The sequence below is a fragment of the Acanthopagrus latus genome, chromosome 7, assembly GCF_904848185.1.
Source record: "Acanthopagrus latus isolate v.2019 chromosome 7, fAcaLat1.1, whole genome shotgun sequence".
Taxonomy (NCBI): Eukaryota; Metazoa; Chordata; class Actinopteri; order Spariformes; family Sparidae; genus Acanthopagrus; species Acanthopagrus latus.
Window position 1 is genome coordinate 22,118,855 of NC_051045.1, and position 8,303 is coordinate 22,127,157.

The 8,303-nt window shown below is 43.6% G+C and overlaps 1 long non-coding RNA gene across 1 annotated transcript; it reads right to left on the reverse strand.

Annotated features, from left to right (window-relative positions):
- Window positions 1–338: 338 nt before the first annotated feature.
- LOC119023027 lies at window positions 339–2,522 on the reverse strand. Its single transcript, XR_005076147.1, has 2 exons — window positions 2,256–2,522; window positions 339–458 (listed from the first exon to the last, which is right to left on the reverse strand). It is a non-coding gene; the product is annotated as an uncharacterized LOC119023027 (long non-coding RNA).
- Between the last annotated feature and the right edge of the window lie 5,781 nt (window positions 2,523–8,303).

The following is an 8,303-nucleotide window of genomic DNA, read 5'->3' on the forward strand; positions in this document are numbered from 1 at the left end:
AACTTCACAATAAATGATTGCTCAACAAATGGTTTATGAAGCATTTCATTGTTCACAGTGCAATAACTATAAACCAAAGTTTAATCATCTATAAAATGTACCCTCTTTATTATTAAGTGTTACCTGATGACTTTTACCATAATCCAACACATAAAACTTGATACAAGCTTCATGCGTCTGTAAAGTGATGGACCGGTCTGCTCATGAAAGTGGTCAGCAGAGACGTTGCTATGCACCATTTGTTTCGAACTGGCTGAAAGTATGGAAAACTACCAATAGCTTCCTTCAGTGAGTGTGTACATTATGCATTCCCTTTCAGTCCATTCCAAGATCAGAGAGACATTTAAATGTTTAATGGTAAGATGTTCATGCATTTGCAAAGAGTGATGGTTTGAGGAGATGCAGGCAGGCAGGAGAGCTGGTGTACCGTATACAGTGTGAGCTCTCCGGGATCCAGCCTGATAAGTGCAAAAAAAAGAGTCCTTAGTCAGATGAAATCTGCCTGCGGCCACCATGCAGATCAGGGTTGACATCTCTCCATTGGCACCAATTTACTGCAGCTGCCTTTAATAATCCACAACTTTCAGTATTCCCACTTAAGCTGTTAAAAAAAAAAAAAAGCAGGTAGCGGCTACGTGAAACAGTAGCTGCGAGTCCCGCTTTAGGTGTTGACACAGAGAGTCACAGCAGGCTCGACGGCGGTCGTCACACCGATCCATAAATCCTGCAATGTTCCTGTTCAATTTGGTGATACAGCACCTCTGGGGTCTGGATGTGGGGGTAAGGAGAGGGGGGGGTGTGACTGTGGTGCGGAGCAGGTGAATTTAAAAGGCTCAGAGTATTACAGGCTCGGGGATAGAGCCGAGGCTGAAGAAATAACCGTCTTATATGTGTTTTCTTAAAGAGCAAATCTAGGATAACAATTTCCTCCGCAGTGTTTATGATCACCGAGGTGCTTACATGGCCTCTGTGGTTCGTAGCAGCTAAATCACAGTGTGTATGCTGCGAGTTCAGGCGCACGAGGCTGATACACCTCCGCCGGTAGTCATTTGTGTAATACGTGTGGGGAGCCGCTTCACTGGATCCGAGCTATTGGGGGGAAAGTGCCAAATCATTAAGTTATTTAATAGTTCATTGAGTCTCTACAGTTGGCTGGTAATTAAACAACATTCGATCAATGTGAAGAGGGAGAGACAGTGGATGACATTAAGTAGATGAGATGGTCTTAACCCCCGCAAACTGCTAGGATCAACTGATTGGCAATTAATGTTCTCACCAGCTGCCGCTGATGAAACCTGCTGAAATGACTTTGAAAGCTCAAACTTTCCGACAATACTGACACTGGAGCTTTTACAACTCATGGTGCATGCACGCCGCTGCCCTGCGCGTGTTGACGGTGCTCATCATTAACATTGTCGGTACGAGAATCAGCCTCTGAGTCAAACAAAGGTCACTGACTGGTCCCTTAGTTGTCATTATTTTTTCAGACAATGATTCTCTGTAAGAGATGCTGCAAAGAGAGCGCGTGTCGTGTCCAAGTGTAAGCTCAGTGTTCTTTTCTAATTTCGCACTCACTGCGCCAATTAAAAGCATTAATTCTCCTTCACAACTCATTCAGAAAGAATTCATTTTCCCTCAAGAACTGAGAGTCACTGCAGCTTTTTTCTATTCCATCGCAGCATGAAAAGCAATCGACAAATCAAGTCCTTGCACCCACCTATTTAAAAAACACCCTCGCCTGTTGCTTCTTATCCATGAGTTTGAGGAATTAAAGGTACGCTTTGAAAAAGAGGATTAGATTCCTGTTACATGGAAAACGCTGCTTCCAGTTTCAGGATGTGCTGAAAGTGGCAACCGTAATTTGTGACGGATTGGAAGAAGATGGATATCCCAGTGGGTCTTGTTACAAAACTGTATGAAATATGACATTTGGTAAGAATTGGTGGCTCCAAATCTGATTGAGACATTTCACAATTCACATTAAGTCAGGGTGTTAGGATAAATCACACCCAACAAACTTCAAAAATCAGTTCAAGTCTGTAAAAAAAAAAGACTAATACACACATACATACATTCAATAAAATTAATCTTTAGATTTTGTATTTGATTTTTAGGTGCTGACCCACGTGAGCACCAGTTGTGAAAGTGACATATCCAGTCCACCATTTTCACTCGACTCAAGACGCTGTTAAAGCGATTGTTAACATATGTCATAACACTTAAAGGGTTTAAGAGCTCTTATATCTGGGACTCACCCGTACAGCTGCACCCATCTCATCTGCACCCGCTGCCATTTTCATGGAGGGAGGTCACTATGCAGGAAGACAACGCATCCATTTTCCAACTGTCAAAGCTCTGGTTGGTGAAAGCAATCACGGGCACACAACACCCGACATGAATGATTTTAAACAGATTTGGATTTTGGCGGGCGTTATAGTGCTGCAATACCAACTACAACTACTGAGCTGAAAGATTGTATACAATGCTGAGTGTGTCAGGCTGAGGTTAGAGTTAAGGTGGAGTCAAATACACTGACAAGGAGTGAATGGGGGGGGACAAAGGCTTAAATACACAGACACACTGACGAGGGGACGAGGAGCAGGTGAGGAGAGAGAGGAGGGAAGAAGGCAGGTGAGGAAACGAGGGGGAAAGCACAGAGGAGAAATAACGGCGGCAGACAGGGGGAGACAAACATGCAACAAGGGGGAAGGGGAAAACAGAGGGAAGAACACAGGAGACACTGAAAGGACACAAGAAGGCGTGGAAATCAAAACATAAGACACAAGACACAGAATCCCGAATCATGACAGCATATGTAGTAAGGTCAAGGCAAAACTTTATTTTAAGTCCCGCTATGAAGCATTTATTGAAAAAACATTAAAAAAAAAACACATTTAAACTGCATATCAAGAAACACTTGAAAATGCCCCAATAGCAACATACAACCACATTTTGTCATAAACTATTCAGTGAAAGGTTGCTTTTTGCTTACACGTTTTAAACAGGGGAGACTTCTACGCACAGTATGTCATTTATGCCGCCAGGAGTCTCTGCTTTGAAGGAATCCAAACAAAAGTCATAGTTTGCTGACGTTGTGAAGTAGCACGGGATCATGGGAGTTGCTGTTTTGAGCTTTACCAATGGAAAACAGAGAAAGACAAAACATGAAAATGTAAATGCATGGGTAAAAGCCCAAATCAAATATCAAAATAATGTCAGCTTTAACAAAAATCCAACAGAAATCATGCTGTGATGTAATTTCACTGTGCTTCACTGTTCACAGTGGGGACAGAGTGAATGTCATCGAGGTTCACCGCGACTCCTCTGACCACAATTACGGTATTTTGGGATTTTCATGCAGCTACATCACGCGGTGGAACTGGACAAGAACAAGAACAGCCTCAGACCAGGCTCAGCTCTCATATAACAATGAAAGAGGAAATGAAAATTCATTAGATGTGATGCTATGACACATGAATTCCAAAAACCCGGCGCCTTCTGACACACACCAAGCCTGGCTGTGTGGCTCAGCCTCACAGTGACGCTGAGAACGAGGCGGCTGTGAAGGGGGGGAGAAAAAAAAAAAAAGCATCCTGAGCACATGGGCCAATCCTCAGCAGGGCAGCTGCCGTATTGATCATAAACAGGGCAGTCCCATGAAAACAGCGGAAAGGTCAAGACGGCGAGACGCTGTCTGCAAAATATGAAAATCTCCAACTTATCTGTGATTATAATCACACTGTGCCACCTCATCTGTTGCCTGCAGGCAATTAGCATCTGGATGGGAATATGTCAGACGGAGCAAATGAATTTCATAATGGAACACGATACAGAGACACGCAGTACTGACGGAGGAAACTATGTACGTTAATTCTAAACTGAGCTGCGATGCTCACTAGTAGTATTTGCATCTTTGCACGGCTTCCTCTCCACCCCAATCCTCCACTTAATTCCTTCCATAGTGTTATGCTTACACACATGCAATGTTGAGGGTTTGGTTGCATCAAAGTGCTTAAGTTGGGTTTGCTTAATTTTTATCATCCCCCAGTGGCAATGTTTCTCATCAGGAGCAAACGTTACAATGAACAAAATCGACAGGGAAGCTTTCGGCTCGTGGCGAAGTGCAATTTCTTTTCCTCGCTCTCGCTAAAATATTAATGTCAGAACCGGCTTTGATCTCATTTAACCCCCTCGAGTTGAAACTGGGGTCAACTGTGTACATTTAAAAAATTAATATGATGCCAATTTGTTAGTCGGGGATTAGGTTTGTTGATTTTAAACAAGGCCTGTTATCTTTTTTTTCATTCTGTTTCCTGACCTTCAGTGTTTTTATATGTTCTTGTGCATGTAAATGATCGCGGGAGTTAAAAAGGTCAACGAAAGCACCTCTCTCCCACAGAAAACACTGCTCCTGAAACGCCTCGTCTGTAGCCCTGCCATGGATCTGTGACTTTGTGACATCACACTCTGACACAGAGTCACACATTTGCATAATTTATGCCAAAAATGTAATTAGCACAGCTGCTCTAATCCTTGTTAGCAGTGCTGGCTCAGGCGTGTGTGTGCTGACCAATCAGGGCAGACTGGGTATTCAGGAGGGGTGGGGCCTTATAGGGAGAGGAGGAGCCAAAACAGAGTAGAGGGACATTATGAGAAAACTGATACGTTTTTTGAGCATTAAATCATGTGAACCTATTCTAGCAGTAACCCAACATAACATTATCAACCTGAAAATGAGCACAATATGTCTCCTTAAGAGTTGATCCTCCTGAGAGCTTATGCACCAGTGCAAAACCGGTAACATAGCTGGATAGATGTCGCCCTAATATGTCTGCTTTAGTAATGCCAAAGAAAACGAAAAAAAAGAAACAAGTATAAAGGAGATGTAAAGTGTATAAAATCTTCTCAGTCAAATCTAGAAACTCAGTCTGACCCTCTCTCTCTCTCTGTCACTTCTGCCTCTCTGATCTTCTCACGCCTGGTTGAAAACGAACTCGGCCAAAGAGAAAAAAGAAAAGTCATCTTCCATCAGCTGGACAAAAACAAGTCGCAGATGGTGGGCACTGAATCTAGCCGGGGCTCTCTCAATCGGCACTATTCTCCCCTCGCTCCCTTTATTGTTTGGTTGGACTCCTGACCCGACCGTCCGGCCATTCAGAGCCACTGGGCTGAGAGAAGGTAATCAAAGCTGTGCGCGGACGAGAGGAGACGGACGACGGGGCGATGAGGAAAAGCGTGCCGTGCCCCGGAGATAGATGGGAAAAGGCGGACCTGGGCCGTCCTGAAGTCAATCTGTGTTCGCTCAAAGGGAGAGAATGGTGTGGTGTGGGTGTGGGTGTGCGGTCGGGGAGCGCAGTCTGTGAGAGGATATCGCCTCGGGCCACCCCGCCTCTCCTGACGCTGCTCCGCTCTTTTAATAAAACATTTAACATTCGCAGGGAGGAAAACCAATACCCAGGAGGTGACTTCACCGCACTCCCATGTTGCTGCTAGCCGCTAAGAGCATGTGAGACAGTCAGCAGTGCGGGAATGTTGGACTGACAGAGGAATTGTCTCAGTACAGATTTACTGCGGCATATATTCACGCTCATCTGCCTCCTGTGTGCTAAAGAAAGACAAACTTTATCTTGGCTGTATTGTTATTATTATGTGCGAGTATAAAGCGAGCAGACTGACAAACGACATAACACACGCTCTGACAGCCATATTGGATGTCGCCTAGAGCAACAGCAGCTGAAAACAGCTGATTGCATTGTTCAAGTGGCATTTATAAACCTCTGTGTGTACACCACCATAATGAAGTAGACAGGGTTCATTTCTGCACTCTTTGTGCCGTTCCGCTAATAACGGAGCTCGAGGATAATGATGTCAAATCACATGATATCTCTAAAGAGCTGCGGAGGGGGAGGCACTGCTGGTTCAGGGAGTGTTTTCCTGTGTATTCAGAATGTTGTTTGTAATGGCATCATCAATGTTTCTTAAAGGGTAACTCCACCAATTTCGTACTTTGAGGTGCGTTTACAGGTCTTGTGGAGTCCTGCTGTGCAAGCGAAGTAGTTTAAAGTGTTTTGTGGCTCCAGAGGAAGCTGCACATAATCTGATAAAATGCCTGATACACCTGGAAGGGAAAAAAAAAATCATCTCTGGTTCTGCTGTGTTGATTTTGATCGTTTGTTTGTTAACTGTCCAACAGTGTTAAATGAGTGATTTTAAAAACCTGGTGCCTCCATTACCCACAATGCAATTTAGCCACTTAGTCACATCACTGGAGGCGATTTATCAGATTACATGCTGCCTCCTCTGGGGCCACATGAGGCTTCATTCTTTGACCTACCAAGACCTGTGCAATCGGTGCAACAACATCACAGTTGTGTCTTCAATAATGTGAAAACCCTGCAGGTTTAGTTCATGTCCACCGTTTTAAAATTGACTGGACTGACTGGATTGCAATCCTTTGTTGACTGTATTGGATTAAGCTACCAAGGATCAGAGCTAATTATCCTGAAAACTGCAGCAGAGGTTAGTCCAGATATTTAAGGGTTCCAGAGGACACATATCTGTTACAGTGAGCCTTGCAGTTTAGGATATCATTATTGATATATATGAGTCAGTAGCTGTGGTTCAAGCTTTCACTCACGATGACTAAAGGCTGATTATTTCACCATCATCACATCTGACTGATTGCGTGCATTAACAGTACGCTCCCTGTACGCACTGGAACACAAATGGCTCTATTTCTGTAAAATGGATGATGCATGCTGGGGCTTTGCACCAGTGAGGTGGAAAAAAAAAAAAAAGAAGAAAAAAATGTGTCAGTCTTATCAAGTGCACCCTGACAAACTCTCACTTTCATCCCTGCCTGTTCTCTTTTGGCATTTTGGTGACTCACCATGAACGTGAGGAGGGGCGGCAGTCAGGGACTATCAGGTAGTCAGTGCAATTTGGAGTCAAGCTGCATTTTCTACCTCAGTACACAGATATGGCTTTTTGTATGATATGATGTGGAAACAGCAGGTATTGTGAAAAGAATATGATCTATCTATCTATCTATCTATCTATCTATCTATCTATCTATCTATCTATCTATCTATCTATCCATCCATCCATCCATCCATCCATCCATTCATCCATAACATGAAGTCATCCATAACATGAAGTCATCCATAACATGAAGTCATCCATAGGTAGAGGGTCAAGCCTCATCACTTCTCGTAAATCATGAGCTCTCTCAGTTCTGTACTAAAAGCTGCTCTCAGCAGTTAACTGAATAGCTCTCAAGACGAAGCCCTTCGTAGAGAGCTTTTAGCTTCATTTAGGAGGACTGCTGATGGTTAGATAAGACACTTCTGAGTGGAAGTGACTCTTCACAACATTAATGGCTTCACTTTATGCTCATATGTACATCAGTGTGAATTCTCTCACGGAGGGTGCACAGAACAGCAGCACCATCCAGCAACGTAATGCAATCCGATACCAAACCAAGGCTTCAGTGTCAGTTTAACAAGCATCTTTTGACACAGTGGTGAGCCTGAGCAGAGTGTCTGTATAACTCAAAAATGAGGTATTCATTTGTTACCTTGACTTGAAGACGAAGTCTGGTTCCTGTCAGCCGGTTGCTGCCAGGCCGCTGACTGCGTTTCTATATTTGCGAGCGTGCCTCGTGATCGAATCAGACATTTAAGCCTGAGTGCCTCGGACCAGCGTTATCAAAACATGAAATATACAACTGAACATAAAGAAAGATGAATCAAGTTTCCACAGATTCATGATGTACAGAACATTGCCGACATTTATCCTGGTGACTGGGTTGTTTCATTTTGTTTAGTTTTGGTTGTCGTTTTTTTTTGTTTAATTGACCAACTAATATGTAATGTGATTCGAGGGGTGCACCTGCACCTGCACCTGCACCTGCACCTGAGGACAGAGATCAAAAATCTGGATGAGGTGTTTCTCATTTTCCGTCCGAGCAGAGACTCAAATACCCCAATTGTGACCTGGATACTGTTTCACATGTAAACACACTCAACAGTTTGACTGAGTCCCTTTAGTTGGTTTTAGTCTACGCTGTCTGATTTTCATTCCTTCTGTATGCCACAGTTCAAGTTATAATCTGAGTTTATAGTGGGAGTCTCTAAACTTAACCCTGATCCTAACTAACGGGCGGTTTAAGGAATAAAGCATATGGCCGAGCAGGTGCGATCTGATCTCGCTTCCCCGCTCTACATGCAAATATACACCTACAACTCTGGGCGAAACGGATACGCTGATTACACTAAGAAAGACATATTGTCTGAGAATATATT